Genomic DNA, 18,794 nt, shown 5'->3' on the forward strand with positions numbered 1-18,794 from the left:
TCCATGGCAACAGTAGCTACAGTAGAGACGGTCCACCTCTTACGCAAGCGAAAGGAATATGAAACACTGCCAAGAGGCCACAAATGCCAGCAGTCAAAACATTACCCTCACCCCTCCCTATTTAATTGTTGCCTTAAAGAAACAGCAGTCTATTTCTTTTTGTTTTCTTCGGAAACGCACACACAAATCTGCATTTGAGCAGAAGGAAGAAAGCATACCAAAAGATACTTGCAAATTAGGGCTGTAAGCACTTTCAAAGTAAATAAACCACGTAAAGAGGAAGAACTCTCCTCCCAAAACGCTTCCAGAAATACACTTCCCATCCTGAAAGAAACACTTGGGTACCAGGCGCTTCAAATCAAATATATTGTACCCTTTATGTGTGATTATAATATTAATATAATCTACTATAGTGTGTTAAAAGATTTCAAAGCACAAAACCAGAAACTGCATTTATATTTTAACTTGACAGAACAACATCTACTGAATTATTATTTCACTCCAGATGTTGTTGGTCTCCAGCTCCCATCAGCCCCAGTCAGTGTGTCCACTGGTCAGGGAGTGGTAGAGAACATCTGGAGAGCAACAGATTTGGAAAGGTTGAACTTGCAGACATCAGATGTTCTCACAAGAATTTGCCTAAAATAGAATGTGGAGTGAGAGGGAAGTCCCAATTCACATTGTAATTTACCTACAAAAGATAGTCTGTTCATTCTCACCTAATGAAAATAAACTGCTCTCATCTGACCACTCATTATCTGACCATACTTTTCCCTATTAGTCATGAGTATTTAGTTTATTTACCACTTTCATTTTTGTGAGGGTGGAGTTGAAGCAAGGCAGTGAAGCAGAAAGGAACAAAACTGGAAAAAGAGAAGACAAAGTTGTCCAGTGTACAAGATCCTATATTCCCATACTTAAGTTGAAATTCTGGGAGTAAGCCCTATTGACATACTTCTGAATAGACATCAATAGGGCTGTGGGTGCTAACCCAATAAACTGCCATGGTACTGACCCACAATAAAGGCCCTGAGGGACGCGGGTGGCGCTGTGGTCTCAACCACTGAGCCTAGGGCTTGCCGATCGGAAGGTTGGTGGTTCGAATCCCTGCGATGGGGTGAGCTCCTGTTGCTTGGTCCCAGCTCCTGCCAACCTAGCAGTTCGAAAGCACATCAAAGTGCAAGTATATAAATAGGTACCGCTCCAGCGGGAAGGTAAACAATGTTTCCATGCGCTGCTCTGGTTTCGCCAGAAGCGGCTTAGTCATGTTGGCCACATGACCCGGAAGCTATACGCCAGTAAAGCAAGATGAGCACCACAACCCCCGAGTTGTCTGCGACTTGCCCTAACGGTCAGGGGTCCCTTTACCTTTAAGAAAGACCTTATATGGCAGAAGTGGGGAAGTGCCGCCTCATCAGCACTAACTGGGCCCACGATGTCTCGCAATTCAGTTCACAAGACAGTTTTTGACAGGCCACAGGTGCACAAATAGAAACTAAAATTTGAAGAAAACTCATGAAGGTGTTATGCATGTGGAATTGCTTGAATGTGATTTAAATTCATGTGGCCACATGATGCAAGGAGCCTTAAAAATGAAATATTTTTATGGCTTCGGTGCCAGTACTGTCAATATGCTGATAACACTCAGCAATCTCTCTGTGGGTCATCTGATTAACAAATTACATGAAGCTTAATCTAAGATCCTATTCACATTTCCAAGGGCTGATCTATATTATAGTTTACTGCAGAACAGGATGAACATTCCTGGTTCCTCAATAATTGAATTAGTTTCAACTGCAATGGTATGCACTTCCTTGGAGTAAAACCCACTGAATATTTCTAAGTAAACTTGCATAGTCATGAGGTGGCAGTATACCTGAGAAGACATGGCCTGGCTAAACAACTGATTTGGAGAAGAATGTACAATAATTGGAAGCATGTACACCATAGGTTCAGGTGAGGTTAGACTCAAAAGTCAGCTCTTTGTTCAGAAGTATTTAGCTCCTAAATGCAGTTTCCAGCAGCTGGAAAGATATTAGGATGTCGTGGAAGAAAAGTTTGCATACACCAAACCACAGGCAGACACAACATGAATTAAGCAGGTCAACTATGGCAAGCTGCATTCTACCACAAGTAAGTACATAAATATATATATAAAAGAAAAACGCTTGGCTTTCAATCTGCATCCATCTCCCAAACTACATGGATACACAAGCATGCCAAATTTTAACAGAAGCCTAGAACACCACAGCAAGTTATGTTTTCCTCCATAAGTGAAAGTACAGTTTTGACACTGTACAATCCTCAACACACACACATATGTCAACACACAGAGAATTTCCTAGAATCCTAGAACTGTAGCATTGGCAGGGACCCTGAGGATCATCTAGTCCTACCCCCTGCAATGCAGGAATATGTAGCTGTGCCAAATGGGGATTAAATCTGCAACCTTGGCATTATCAGCGCCATGCTCTAACCAACCGAGCTTGCATGTTTAACCTAAGCATTAGGGTTTTCTTCTTCAGTTAAGAAAAATAGTTATGACTGCTGTTACTCTTCAAGTTCACATTATTTCACTTCAATACGACATTTCTTCTGAATTCACCTCTTTCATATTCTGCAGTAAATGCTTAAGCCTCAGTTCTGGGGCAACTAAGTTCTTTGATCACTGCCCTCAGTTTAAACACTAAACAGAGGCTTTAAACAAACACCCATCTTTATACACGCCTCTCACAGAGATAAGGTTAACACCATTTTAATATCACAAAGGAATTTAAAGGAATAATTTCCTAACCTGTGCTCCATTTACCCACCTAAACACTTGTTGCTTTTAACTCTGCCAGCTGTTATAATAACACTGTGCTGCATTTCCCCAGTTAGTGGAAAAATATAAAGAAAGCAGACGGGTATTGCAGTGTGGTTCCTGACCAGGAATTGCAACCCTGTGCTATGCTGGATACCAGATTCTCACTCCCTATCTGGCTCTCCTGCTTCAACTGTGCAGCACTTCCACATTTACTCAACCAAGGAATTGCAAGCCACTACTATGATAGCTTTGGCAATGGGTCTTTCCTTAAAATCTGAACTTGGAGGGATTAAAAAGTCAAAAAGGCTGAAGTGAAAGAATACAACCCCCAAAGTACTTCAAACAACACATAAACAAAAGGGCAAGCAGGTACAGTTTACCATAGTATCTGTCAGGTCTGACATAGTATACAGATAACCACAGTATCATCTATTATTATTGCTTTGTTGAAGTCTATCTTAATGAATATTATTGTAAGGTGGAGAAATCCCATTTAGAATATTTTTTCATTGTATTGACAACTTCATGTATTGACACTGACAAGTTTTATCATCACTAAAGTTTATCACCTTATTATCGAAGATTTCAAAGCTCTCACCCACTTCTGAACGTAAACTGAAAAGAGTTATGCGCTTCTATTCAGATGAATGGTCAAATCCATTAACACACTATTTACATTATCATTTATCCCAAACAGAAAGGAAGGTCATTCAACAGGGCCTAATCCTAACAGGCCAGGAACAGATGGTACCCTCAGAACAGGAAGGCAAAAAAATCCAAACTTCTGTTGCTTCATATTCAGAGCAAAGTTTACTCATGCTGATAGAGTCTGCATACCCTTAACTATATGGGTTGGTAGCCTGCTAAAAAATAAAAAGAAATCAATGTTGGTGTTTTTACTCTACTCCCTTTATTACAAATATTAGTGTGTTACTGATAAAACCTGCTTTGTTTTATTCTGCTTCTGTTGACAATTCTTGCATTTATTTGTAATAATGTTCTACTTGCAGGCTTTAAAATATTTAATATATAAAGCTTTTATAAAGTTATTTTGAGGCCATGAAACATTGTCTACTCCACACAAAGAACTAAAAAGGTTTTGTGATGCAGAATCAGCAAAGAAGGCATCTTTTACTGGACCAACATTTGTTTGTTTGAAAAAAATCAGCATAGATACACAGAATTAAATGAACAATTTTAAAGTATGAAAATATACACATTCAGTCTTGCAACTTTTTTTGTGCTAGGAAGAATGTTCATTCTGCCTGATGAAGAGTTCTACCCAAAGATCTTTAAATAGTTGGTTGGCCCAAAGCACTATCATTCATTCAAATCATGAAGTAAATTAGGTAGAAGGAAGCAAAAAGCAGACCAGGAGGACTGCACATTCAATAGAAGCATATTTATTAAATTAGATTACATATGTTGCCAATGCAAGTCCAAGATTCATAGCACTTGTAGGAGGTGATGCTTTCATGAATACATAATAGCTTCTAGTCAGTGTATTGTGTTTTTGGATCACAATTCTATGCATTGCTTAATTGAAAGTACAGTGGTGCCTCGCAAGACGAAAAGAATCCGTTCCGTGAGTCTCTTCGTCTAGCGGTTTTTTCGTCTTGCGAAGCAAGCCCATTAGCGGATTAGCGGATTAGCGCTATTAGCAGTTTAGCGGCTATTAAAGGCTTACGGGATTAGCGGATTAGCTGCTAAAAGGCTATTAGCAGCTTAGTGCCTTAGAAAAAGGGGGTGGGGAGCGAAAAAAAACAACCCCAGGAATCGCAAGACATTTTCGTCTTGCAAAGCAAGCCCATAGAGAAATTCGTCCTGCGAAGCACCTCCAAGACGGAAAACCCTTTCGTGTAGCGGGTTTTCCGTCTTGCGAGGCATTCGTCTTGCGGGGCACCACTGTAAATCCCACAGGAGTTCAATGATGCTGAATCCCAATTTTAATTATAAAGTTCAATGAGATTTACTCCCAGGTAAATGAGACTAAACACTACTGCAATCAGTGGAATTTACTTTGAGTAGACACGCATAGGATAGCACTATCTAAGATAAAATATAGGTATGTCTATGAATTTTAGCATCCCAACAACTCTACATTTTAAAGTAAGTTTTGCCTTGGGCATATACACCTACTTAGCCAAGTCACTCCATACCAAGAGGAACTGTATAATTTTGCTAAATTTCCTTCTCAATTGTTTCCAGCAGCCTTGAAACCATATACTTTTGGTCTTTACATAACTTCTGAGAAGGAAAACAAATTTATCTTTCCTCGCTATAGCATATGATGATTCATTACAATATTACTTTGTCAAAACAGCTGTTTGGTGAAAATGCCTTCCGGTGAATTTTTGCGTTATCTGCCAATATCTTAACCATACTGGAGGTGCTCTTGTAATCTCTTGCCCAAAAGATGGTGTTACATTTTCTGCCAATGGAGAGCTAGTATGTGGAAACATCAATTTGTCACAAACAAATTGTGGATAAAGAAGAGGAAGCTGTTACAATAGAGATGAATGAGCCAGTCCAGCAGACTTTGACTTTAGGGTTCTTGAACTTCTTCACCATAGCCACACAGCACACAGCTGTGTCCTAAAATAACCCTTAGTTTTCTGCAGATGTCCCAACAGTTGCTGAATATAAGATAGTCATGGGACATTAGAAATATTATTTGGCTCCCAAGATTGAAGCTCAAGAAGATTCTTAAGAATTTGATGGAAAGAAGCAAGGTTTATGAAAGATGAGCCTGTGCCCCCATTCAATCTTGGTGCATGGAATTATCACATATGCAGTTGGGCCCAATTTTTGATAGTCCCATGTAAATACTGTTTCCGCCTGCTATGCAAATCCTTTCTAAAACAGTCTCTCCCTGCCCCCCACAACCCGTATCTTTTAGACCTTGCTTTTATAACTAAACTTTTACCCCAGAACAGCTGTACAACATTTAAGGAGTCAAGTCAATTGCTTGACAGTGAGGCTGCTGTTGACTTCTAAAAATAATAGTCATAGAATCATAGAACTGCAGAATTGGAAGGGACCCTGAAGATCATCTAGTCCAATCCCCTGCAATGCAGGAATATGCAACTGTCCCATACGGGGATCAAACCTGCAACCTTGGCATTAACAGCACCATGTTCTAACCAACTGAGCTACCCAAGCTAGGATATATTGCATTTTAGCTATTTCCTTGAAACAGAAGCCCTCAAAAAACAAAAACTTGTTAATAAAGAATATTCAGTTTGTTATTTTTTTAAAAAACTAACCACAACCTGGTACAAAAGACAAAGTCATACCCAGAAACATCCTTTCAATCTAATATAGACACACTTAGCACTACCAGGAGCAGTTGAAGCTTTAAGATACTGTTCGCTGCTATGAAAGATTTCATGCCTGCAGTACCTAACATTCTATGAGTCACAATGACATTAACATTAGGGCTCCCTCAGACTCCCCTTTGAATTAGATGCTGTCAGCATCAGGCATTCCAGAAATCAATGGCTGTAACCACATTTGCAACAAGGAGCTCAACTTCAGTGCGCATATATATATATATATATATATATATATATATATAATTACTGAGTACTGTTTTCCCTTTCCCCTCCTACTCTTTATGAAAATAAAAAAGATGGTGCTCCTACTAGTATTTATTTGCAACATTTTAATGCCATTTCTACAGGTAAATCTGTCAAGGCAGTTTAAAAACTAAAAACATAAAACCACTTTATACAGTGGCAGGATAGCGCTGCAGTTGGTGTCCAAGGCAATCCCTTCCCTCCAACATAATGATAGGCTTTTCTAAAGGTCAAAAGTAAATAAAAACCTGTCTGGTCAGTTAAGATCTCTAATATACCAACAGTACATAGCAGTGGGGTGCATGAGGGGTCTTTTGAGGGGGGTGAACCTTATTCCCCCCCCCCCACATCCTAGCTCCCACTGGAGTATCACTCACCCTTCTTTAAAAATCGGATCCCACCCTCTACCCACTTCTCTGCCTTACATATAAAAAGGGCAGACTGGTGAACAACCAACCATGTCCACCCCAGAGTCAAATGGAATTTCAGACCCAGGTATAAGACATTTAAATTATTCAGACACAAAATACTTAAGTGTTTGAAAATTCTGGTCCACCGGCTATTAAACATCCCCAAACAGAAATACAGTATACAGAAAGAAAGAATTTGGATTCTTACATTTGTTTTCCATAGTATGGATCCAAGAACAATAATCAGAAGCTCCATGCTTAACACACTAAGCAAGTCTCTTTAAAGAATATATTACATATTTTAAATATTTCATTCTGCATTGGCCATCTTTCCTTCAATCAATACACAGAACTTCCCAAATATTTTAATCGCACCATGCCTAGCCAATTCTTGGAACATTTCATTTGCTAGCAGCATATTTTCGTCTAAGTATAACTTTCTACTTGAAAAAAGAACTGTTCCATGCAATAAATCTTAAAATTGACACAGAACTGAACACAACAGCACTGAGCGCAACATTTTCCACAAGCTATACAAATACTTGCTTCTCAAGGCATAGGGCTCGAGACTGTTTCGCAAATTTGGTGTCAAAACAAGTTATTGCTTTGCAATGCCTACAGTACTAAGAAATACATTGTAGGTGTGATTGTCTACAATTTTGCCTTTGAGAAGAGGCAAGTTACTGCTTCTAGCGTTCCTCAGTCTTTAAGTTAGTTTATATTTCCAGTGTAGTCCACATAGTTGAACAAGTTCCCCATTACTCTTCTGCATCTGGGCTGCCAGATTTTCAGGTGCTACAAGAGAACACAGTCATGCTACTAAAAACAGCTTTCGGTTTTCACCAGCAGATGTATATGTCTGTGTGACATTATATTTTAATTGGCTGGAAGAAATGCTGCCATAAGTACTGCTCCACTACTTCATCTGGGTGACTAGTAAACACTAGTCTAATTGTGTGCTTTTGTCCTTTCGTCCAAATTTCTTGAAAACGAAAGCAGTGATGGGAAGAGGTCTATTAAATTAAGATTCCAGTAAAGCTCAAGGTACTCCTCCCACTAACTACAGAAATTAGTATGAGTAGCTTCTACCAAATACCCTCAGGCTAAAAGAACAGGAGAAATCAGTGAAACAAGCCTTGCTTTATAAAACAAGAAATACAAATGTAAGACACTCTCAAATTGCACCAAGGTGATAAATATCTAAGCAAGTGCTTTTCATAAATACCCAAGAGAAAGAGTTATCTGGTGTTTCACAGAAGCAACAGATAATGGAAATAAAGACTCTGCAAAGTGCTATGCCAAGCTCCTACAATGATGTAAAATGCAGGCTGATCCTTAAAAGCAGATACAAAACACAAGGAAGATTGGCAAAGGGCTAAAGCTCAGAGATAGAGCACATACATTATTTTCAAAAGATGTCAGGCTTGATTCCTGGCATTTCCAGGTAGGGCTGGGGAAGACCTCTATGAAACCCTGGAGAACAGCTGCTAGTAAGAAACAGTGAGCTAAAAGGACCATTGGTCAGACTTGCTCTAAGGCAGCTTCTATGTTCCTATGATAAGGTTACCAGATTTTTTTCAATGAATCCGGGGACCCTTTTCAACTTCAGTAGGAATGATAGGATTTTGTCAGGGGACTGATTTGTAAATCCGGGGACTGTCCCCAGGAAACGGGGACATCTGGTAACCTTATGCTATGAAGCATATTCCAACAGTTTTGCAGATGACTGGTTTGACAGTTTGCAAGTTACAACCTATAAGGGCAGATCACAAAGGTTGGTCAGTGACTTCAATGCTATTAAGAGCTGTCTTCCAGAAAGCACATACTAAGTTGAAAAAGTTCACACTCTCAATTTGCATGCATCATAACCACATTGGATATTGCATTCATTTTTGTTTGTTTCAGAACATCTGAGTGATGCCGATTTTTCCTCTGCCCTACTTGATTTAGGAATTGTGCTACCGCCTGACTTGCACTGTTTTGCCAACAATCTTTTGCTCAAGGTGTTACAAGAGTTACCTACATTTAGATACAAGTCATAATGACACAAACCTTTTGGGTGAATTTATACAGAACTAAATTTGATGATATGTGGCAAAGATACAATATGGAAGCAGCCATTTGCATGGAATGCTTCAAGTCCGACTGTACACAGTAATGTGATGAAATCACAGTCCATATCAATAATAATAATAATAATAATAATTACAATAATAATAATTTTCTTATTTAGACCCCACGCATTTGGCTGGGATAAACCAGGAGATGACAAGCTGGAGTCTTGCCAGACACCTACAATGTGGCAATGGATTCAGATGAACAGACACCGAAAAAAATCTTATGGTGGCTTCACTATCACTACTGCTTGTCTCTCATTTCTTGACCACCAGTAATCCTGGCCCTAGCCTACAGCTTCCCCAAATGTTGGTGCTTAGTTGTCTCAGGAATCAGCTTTGTTCATATTTCTAGCGTTGAGTTTGGTAAAAATACTGCAGCGGTGTGAAGAAAGAAATAGTCTGCTAAGACTGCTGATCAAAAGGATAAAATAAAATGAAATTCAGTACCCATGGCTAAGAAAGCCATTCTAAGTACAGGTTTCATGAGTGCCCAAGATGGAGCCAAAAAGAACAGTAGCATATCCGAGCTCATACTCTTACTGACTGAACTTGGAGAAGGATTTGGAAGGAAGAAAAATCTGAAAAGAAGCGACCTACTTTGTCAACTTGTAAAATGCTTCAGTTTTCAGATCAAGCTACTACAACGTATAAGGGGGGAAAGTCTGCTCAGGCTCCCAAGAGAGACTTTGCACTTTCCAAATAAAATTAGGTAAAAACTCAGTATTATAGCTCCACATACAGAGTAAATTCAGTACAGTGGTACCTCGGGTTACAGACGTTTCAGGTTACAAACGTTTCAGGTTACAGACTCCGCTAACCCAGAAATAGTACCTCGGGTTAAGAACTTTGCTTCAGGATGAGAACAGAACTCGCGCGGTGGCGGCGCAGCAGGAGGCTCCTTTAGCTAAAGTGGTGTCTCAGGTTAAGAACAGTTTCAGGTTAAGAACGGACTTCCAAAACGAATTAAGTTCTTAACCCAAGGTACCACTGTATATAACGACAGAAATGGAAAATTTGTGCCATTGTGGAAGTATGCAGAAGCAACCTAATATATTTCTATACCCATTTCGGACATCTGCATGCTGCCCCAGAATGTTAATTTATCTGAGTGACTTACAAAAAACAATAAATGGTGTGTGTAAGCATGTGTGTGAGAGAGTGTGCTTTGCAAGAGCTTCCAAGGACAGATTTTAAGTTTCCAGGAAACTAAACAGTCCCAAAGGGTTCGGTTCAATAAAGGATCTGTGCAATCCATGAGCTTGCCTAACCAAGCTCTGACATGTTTCCTGATCTAACAGAGCTAAAGCTTAAGCAGCGTCCTTTTCCATAACTCCCTATCCCAGATCACCCAACCTTCCTACAATTGCATGGACTTGTAGCCAGACACACAAAGAGTCTATAAAGTACTCTGCCTAAATCATGGTTAAGTCAGGTTGAAAACTTGTCCAAGCTTGGTCAGAGCAGTTAAAAAATCAGTTTTTCTTGGCTCTTATGGGACTGTTCAAGGACTACAGAGTTCCCAGGTGTCATGGGGGGATGCTTTTCAACATCAAAACCTAAAATTAAAAACCAAATACAGTTTTGTCTTAGCTCTACTACACAGGATGCAGGCTGGACCTTTCAGTTGCCCAAGGCAGTGATGAAAAATCAGAAGAACTAGGTTAGGCATTAAAGATAGCATTTCTGTAATTCTCCCAAGGCAGCTATGAACAAAGCATGCAAATGAAGTCAGAATCTTTGCAAACACTTTCAAACTGCTCAGCCTTTAAGCAATTAAAGGAAACTATAGAGGCAAGCAACAGCTCTATAAAACCACAAATACACTCATCCTTGATGTGCTTTCTTTGCAGTTCTATTCAGAATCCCATGAGGTGCTGATCTGTCTAAAGTCACCTAGTTATGAAAAACTGCCCACATGAGAACATTTTCAGCTATGCTATCAAAAGAGAGAGACCATCAATTCACAACAAATACATTTTTAAAAAATGGACACAAAATATTTATCTAATAAAACCCTAGAGAATGCACTTCTGAAAGTAATTTCCCCTATAAAGTAATCTAAAAAAACAACCACTAACATGCTTTCCCTTATTTTCTGCCTTTTTTCCAGCATGGCAAAGGGTGGTATCATTGGTCATGCTTTCCTATATTCTGGTACTGTATCTGACCTCCACACTTGATTAGATTGCCTAGAATCTACAGATGCATTTTGTACTACCTGAGATTGGATTGGCTGTTGGGAACATATATTTAACTTATGCTTAAATAGCTCCACAAGCTCGTTTCAAAGCACTACTGTTTACCCTTAAAGTCCCTAAGCGGCTTGGGATCCAGGTACCTAAAGGACTGTCTGCTTCTACATCAAGCTGGAGAGGTCCTTCTCTGGGTGCCCTTGTGATCAGGGAGAAAGCCTCTTCGGCTGTGTCATCCCATTTGTGGAACTCTCCCTGGGGAACATCACTCAACACCTACTTTGATGTCTTTTCCGGGCCAGGTACAGATTTTTTTATTTATCTTCCCTGGGCTTTATCACCCAAGGAGTTTATCACTTGGTTCTTTTTACACTACCCTTTTGTTTTGTTTTATTGCATTTCTATTATTACTTTGTAAACTACCCTGGACATTTTAAAAATAATAATGGTACAGAAGTCCAATAGGTAAACTTTTGAACCAGAAGACTAAATAGAGCCATACATACAGACATGTATGCAAAGATGAATAGATTGTGGAGAGCTGCTGTGGAACAATGAAATAAATAGGAAAGGATCAGTGTATATTATGGGCATGCTATTCGCACAGCAGTTAAGGTAGTGAAGGAATGGTGGCCTGTCAGATGTTTTTGGACAACAACTCCAGTTATCCCTGACCACTAACTATGCTCACTGGGGCTGATGGGAATCCAACAACATCTGGAAGACTGCCACAGGATCCTCATCTATGGGGTAGGGAGCAATTCACCACTGTGAGCAACACTGCCTAAGAATCAGCCAACGAAGAGAATATAATATTATTATGGGAACCCCCACACCCATCCTACATTGCTAGTGTATGTAGCAGTTCATGAATGTACCTTCTAATAAAATGTTCATACCTACAACAATATAAAAACCCCAGAGTACTGTACTCTCCATAAAATAGCAGAAAGTACTCTCCAATTAATCCTCAGTACATCTACCATATAATTCCCCTAGATCAGGGATAGCTAACCTGTGTCCCTCCAGGTGTTATTGGACTCCAACTTCCATCAGCCCCAGTCAACATCACCAATGGACAGGAATGATGGGAGTTGTAGTCCAACAACATCAGCAGAGCCAAAGGTTGGTCACCCAAGCCATAGATCATGGCTGGAGTATAAATATTTAAATTCTCCAGGTCTATCCAGAATTTATCTTCCTAGTCTTGTGGGATCTGGAAACCTACTGATGGAAGGAAGCACTGCTACAGCATTGCTTTGTAAGGCCAGCATAGTGTCAAAGTGGTTGGCAGATTTTTAGCTCCCTAAATAAGGCACAAAAAGGCACACGTGGACCCAAAAACTCAGGCTAGGAGGCAAAGAGAAAAGAGAAATCTTGGGAAACCCATCAGCTGGTATGTAAGGGGTCACAACATTGGGGAAAATGCAAAGAGTAAAGTTAAATGAGATTTTCTCCTCCCTTCCCCTCATTCCTCTCTGTTTGCTTTGCTACAAAGTTGCTGTTGCATAAGCTTCTGCAGAAAAGGTCAGGGAAGTTCCACTACTTCAGCTACGAATCATATTCTACAAGGAAGAAAACTGTAATGACTGTGCTTATATGGCAGGCGAAGTTCACCGTTTAGAAAGCAGTACTTAAATGAGTCTTGAGAGAGAGAAAACCCAACTAGCATCTCAAAACACGTCAAACAAGTAACATAAGGAGAAAACCAAATTGGTCAACTCTTGAGATTCTGGCCCACAACATCTGGCACCACACTGGCTACTCCTGCCCTGAATTTTTGCATATTCCTTCTATCCCTTTGATTTTTAGTATTTGCTGTTTATCAGCATAGTTTTAGAAGTGTTCTGGGAACCCACACTTCATTTATAATGGAACAGAATCAACTATTTGATTCAAGAGGAACTAGATGTTTAGAGACAAAATTTGGATAATTTCTCAAAAATGCCAAGAGTCTTTCATTTAGAAAAGGCCCTCCCCCACCTTGCCATCCTAAACTGTCTTTGTTACTATTGCCAATGCTGAGTTTCTAAAGCCTGAGGGAAGGAACACTGATTAGTTATAGTACTGGCCCAAGAGACACATTTGCAGCAGTGTTTACTAGAAACGCAGGATTCAAATTAACATGCAGGTACAAGTCCATGACTGTATCTAGCTGCCTGTTTCTTAAACTGTGAGGTGAGCCTCCCTAAGGACGTATGAGTAGTTGCTAAGCAAAGAAAGAGAATGAGGTAGAAAAAGGAAGAGAATGCAAGAAGCAGATTCCAGAAAATATATAGGGGTGGAGAATAACAGAAATAGATTCTCTGCTAAAAGAACATAATTAGGGGTATAAGGAACTGCATTGCACAGTTGTCTTTCCTCCCCATCAGAATATGCAACTGACTGCCATTGACTGTTCATGATCTCCAGCTCTCCCATCAACTACTGCCTGATTCTTTTCAATGGCAAATTATGGGAACTTAACTTGGGGCCCTCATCACGCTCCATGTCCTCTGCAACTGGTCTAGTTGCCATTGGGGGGGGGGGGGAGACGGCAACACTTTTATTATTTTGATAAGCATGAACTAATACACAATTCACATAAGTGACACATTGTTAATAACACATTTTTAACAGAAAATGTTAATACATGTTTAATTTGGTGCTTACAGTAAAAATATTGCTACCATACTACAGTATTCAAAACACTCTTCATTGTTAAACTCCTTAAAATATTGTCTAGCCTTAACATATACTTAGAGGCTTCAAAACATACACATTTCAGTAATCCTTGAGTGTCAGCAGGCGCAAAAAAAATGGCACCCAAACTTTTTGAGGTGCTCGCAAATGGAGAAACTTTAGGAGCAAAATGCGCCTGGTGCCCTGCTAGTTTCTAACCCTGAATGGGGACTAGGATCCTTGCAGGGCAAGCTAGTTAAGAGGTTCAGCCCATGTTAAGACCTGCTGAGATGAATAATACATTTCTTTCCATGGGGAGTCCTTGTTTCAGGGTCCCCTTGATTGAGCGGTCATGTCTTGCTGAAAGAAGATGTATCCTGGCTATCTGAGTCTCTGTGCATTTGCTGGAGTAGCCCCAGTTGTCCCCACAGCTAATGTTAAAACCCTTAGCAAGCCCCACAGTAGGCAAAAGATTCCTGAACTGCAGGGAGTTGGACTAGATGACCACTGTGGTCCCTTCCAATTCTATGATTCTATGGTTCAATGGTCCTGATTCTGACCTTTAAATGGAATACACATCAGAGATGTCAGCACTATTTAAATTAGCCCTGACTAGATTTCTATTTTTTGTACTGATGCCCACATTTAGCACCATGAAACTGCCAGTTCCGGATATGTATACAAAAAAGGCTTAAGCAAACAAGGCAAAAGAAAAGAAAAGAAAAGCGTCCTTCATCTCAATGAAGTAAAAGTCAAGAATTTGTTTTGTATCGTTTTGCTGTTTGGGTTAAATTCTTTACTTGTGTTGTATCTTATATTTTATTCTGTGAACCATCCCGAGATCTTTTGATGAAGGGCAGTATGATTGATAGATAGACAGATACATACATACATACATACATACAAACAAACAAACACACAAACACACACACTCACTATGTTTTCTCAAGAATTGAGAGATGGCCCTATGGAATCCCACGGCCAATCACAGCTTTCCCACAAGTTGGGGGGTCAAATCTGCAAAGAAAGATTTAAATAGCAACACATGACATTTCCCCTATGTGTGTATGCCAGGGTGTGGGAGAACATCAGCACAGGGACCTATACAAGCACTTTACACAAGCCTATTTTGCACTCTAGAACTTCGTTTGTCTCAGACACAATGACCCAATTAAAAAATGAATTGGCAGACACAGACAATCTAATATGAAATCTAACCCCTTCCTATGGAGATTATAGAATTCTCCATACAGTAATCTTTAGGCCCAGTGCTGCCCTTAAGCTATAGTGTACCTAGGAATATTGCATATATATATATTTAAAGAACAAACTAGAGAGAAGCTCCATAATCAATTCTGGTTGTTGGAGGTGGGATGATTCTGACAGAGACTGCAACTGGGAAGGGTTAACCCTCCCCTCCCCAGTTAAAGGATAGCAACTATCTGGGGTGCAATATCTTTCCCACATAGCATTTAGGAATGAAAGCTTTATTGCTATGGGGGGGGGGGCACAGAGAGGCAGCAAGGAGGGGAGGCTGTGGGACCAGACTGGCAAGCCCCACAGGCTGCATTCAGGCCACTGAAAACCCATCCCTCCCTTAGAAGCTGCTTAAGCAGCAGCGCAGCAAACATATGTTTGTTCTGCTGCTGCTAAAAAGCATAGCAGCCGGCTGTGAGACTGTTGCCCAGAGTTGTTTACAGATAGTTAACCTTTCCTGGAATGACATACATTAGGATATTGCGGATCTACAGTCTGGAACAAACATCATCCTAATGCAAAAGCATATTCTTTCCTCAACTGCAGACAGGCCTTTAAGCAGCACCTCTCCCTTGTGTTCTTTTCAAGGGCTTCCTCTTCATTCCTCTCCTTTCTGAGAAGGTACAAAACAAAAAGCAAGTGTTTGTAGGGTTTTAGATAGCACAGACTTCTTTTGCTCTACCACATTAACACTGGAACTGAAACACTGATTATTTCAGCTTTCCCATTTTGGAATGAGGGCTTTCATTTGCTCCCTACTTTTCTATCCTATATTCCCAATTCAAAACAGGACCACTGTGCTATAATTCTCCAAGCCACCCAACTCAGAGAGTGTCTACTAGTACAAAGTTTTCCTTGAATATTCGGGGTGATCTCAAAATATACATACTTATTGACTCTCTTCAAGAAAATGACTGTTAGAAAGGAACTTGAGGTGCTTTCTTCGAGCCTCAATGAGGCTTTTGGATTCTTGATTTTCCAAGTTTTCATTAAAAAAAAACCCATAAACTATTATTGGTCAGGAAGTTACTTGGGAAATTTAAATTTATTCTCCGAATGTACTTTTTCCAATTCTCAGGGAAAGTGTTACTCATTATTTCTCCAGCTTCACTACCAACAAAGCCTTTACGATTCTCATGAGGCATGAACTGCAAAAAGAAACCACCTTGTTAAAATTTTGCAAATGCTTTTTAACTCTTTCCCCAGTGTTCTTGATTAATAAAACCACTGACTGTTTAATATTATACCTCGTTTCATAACAAAATTTCAGTGGAAAACAGAAGGTCTTTGAGACAAATTGTACGCAGCTTTGGGAGATATACAGCTTATGCAACAAATCCACAAAGAGTCATAGGGCTAGCCTGACTTCAAGCTACCAATCTATTATCGGTCCTACAGTGACCACCACACAAAACTGACTCTATACATCATACAAGACACAGGCAGAGATTTTGGGAGATCAACAGCATTACAGGCACAACTGCTTTGACACAACACCTGTAGGGAAAAAAAGATCCTCTCATTTATATAAAATTTTGTTACAGAACCTAAAAGCCTTGAATATTTACTGTGACATGAAATTGCATAGACTACAGCATCTCACTAGTTTACAAAAGAGTATTTGGATGTCAAAATGCTAAGTTGTTTTTGCTGCAAAAGACAAATACAGAAAGCCATCTGAAACTCATTTTACAAGTTATTTAGCATTGGAGTTCCGCTAATAAATATTCTCTACCCACTAACTACCGTATTTTTCGCTCTATAAGACGCACTTTTCCCCTCCTAAAAAGTAAGGGGAAATGTGTGTGCGTCTTATGGAGCGAATGCAGGCTGCGCAGATTTCGCTGAAGCCAGGAGAGCAAGAGGGATCAATCCCTCTTGCTCTCCCGGCTTCAGGGATAGCCGCTGAAGCCAGGAGAGGCACTTCGCTGGAGAAGCGCTGCACAGCTTTCCCTCTCTGCACAGTGCCCCTTCAGTGAAGCAGGAGGAGAAACGGAGCCCCTTCCATTTCTCCTCCCGCTTTGCTGGAGAGGCGCTGAGCAGAGAGGGAGATAATATTTTTTTTCTTGTTCCCCACCTCTAAAACTAGGTGCGTCTTATGGTCGGGTGCATCTTATAGAGCAAAAAAATACCTATGAGACTAGCAACCCCTCCTAAAAGCTGGACCACTGGTCTATTTAAATGTTTCACAGTCCCAGTTGGCCTTGGCATTGTCTTTTGGAGGAAAAGGGATATAGAAATTTAGAAGTTTAGATATAGAAATTTAAAAGAATGAAGATCTTCAAATCACATGAAGAGTTAACATTAAAGTATCCAGTCCAGGACAACTTGCATAAGAATGGATGTGAGGTAGTGGCTAGGAGCATGAATGATGACTAGAAATACTCATCTTGTGTCTCTGCTCAAACATGCATCCATCAGTGATCTCAGGGAAGCCACTACGCCTCTCAGCTGCAGCACTCCAGGATGACAACGCTGTTATACACGTCAGCAACGTGTTTAACACTCCAGTGATGCCCATGAAGTGCTTGGAGCTCTTGGTAAAATGAATTATACAACCTGTATTTTTTAAAAAACCTGTTCCTGTTTTAGCCCTGCATCTCAGCTCTATCCTTCCCATTGAGGTGCTATTATTCATTCATAGTGGTGAAAGAGACACCCAGTTCTTCCCAGCCCTTACGTTGCCTCTTCACACACATTCTTCTGGGTCCTGAGATCTGGCCTGAAAAGGCTCTATGAAAACAGTACACACATGTCAATATCTGAAATAAAAATATTGATCCTAACAGGACTAAATATTTCCCTCCAGACTGAAGCACAGATTTTGCAATAGAGCCTAGACCTGATCCATTGCAAGCACAGATGGGGTTGCATCAAGATGTTCTACAGTATGTTCACTCCAAAACTGAAATATGTTTATACTGGAATCAAACTGCCAAAAAGAGCCTCCCTAGCTTTAATATTAAACAACAATATTTTAAAAAGCCCTTGTCTATATAGGCTGCCAGTATACATATATATATTTCCCCATGTCATGACATTTTTTCAGCTTTTGCAATATACATGTTCTCTTTTAGCTGAGTGTTAACGATGCTAAATAAATGTTAATTTATAGAGGCAAGACTGGCCAAGTAACATGACCAAAAAACCCTGGTATACTGTACTGATCAAATAACGGCCCACTGGCACACCTAATCCTTCGGACGATTTTTGCAACGCACTCCACAGTCCTTGCTTTGGTACACAGTGAAGGGTTCAGCCAGTCCAGGATCAGTATTTTTAGTCTAGGCAGCATCATGCCCACAAAAAGGGGCAGCCTTTTATTTTGTTCGGGGAATAGATTACCCAGATTACAAGTGGGGCAGCAATCCCTCCTGCTGCTCTTAGTATGGACAGTGCTTCTACCAAAGGAAACAAAATATGCACTGTAGAGACTTGCACATCATTTCCAGCCTGCCGGACCCTAATCACAATGCCTTCTGGGCCACTGCAAATGCTTCCACTCAACCCCAAAGCAGGAAGCACACTGCTTCTCAAGATATGGGAGTACAGTCCCATGCAAAATGACAACACTGCTACCCTGTTCTCTGCCAAAAGGAGCTGAGGAGAACACCAGCACCACCAGCAGGCATCCTGAACAGATTGGCCTTTGTGCATCCAGCCTCCCAGGCCGTAGGTGTACTGTATTAAACTTATAATAACTACACCGGAGAGGTTTGTGCTACAGTGAAATTAAATTCTGAACGACTGCAATGAATTATTCATCAATAATG

At 40.2% G+C, this 18,794-nt stretch overlaps 1 protein-coding gene across 7 annotated transcripts in view; it reads right to left on the minus strand.

The window, feature by feature from the left end:
* Positions 1-18,794, minus strand: part of HIVEP1 (HIVEP zinc finger 1) — an 83,550-nt gene that overhangs the window by 49,790 nt on the left and 14,966 nt on the right. The window lies entirely within an intron of this gene.

Source organism: Podarcis tiliguerta, assembly GCF_965153285.1.
Source record: "Podarcis tiliguerta genome assembly, chromosome: 7".
NCBI classification, from domain to species: Eukaryota; Metazoa; Chordata; class Lepidosauria; order Squamata; family Lacertidae; genus Podarcis; species Podarcis tiliguerta.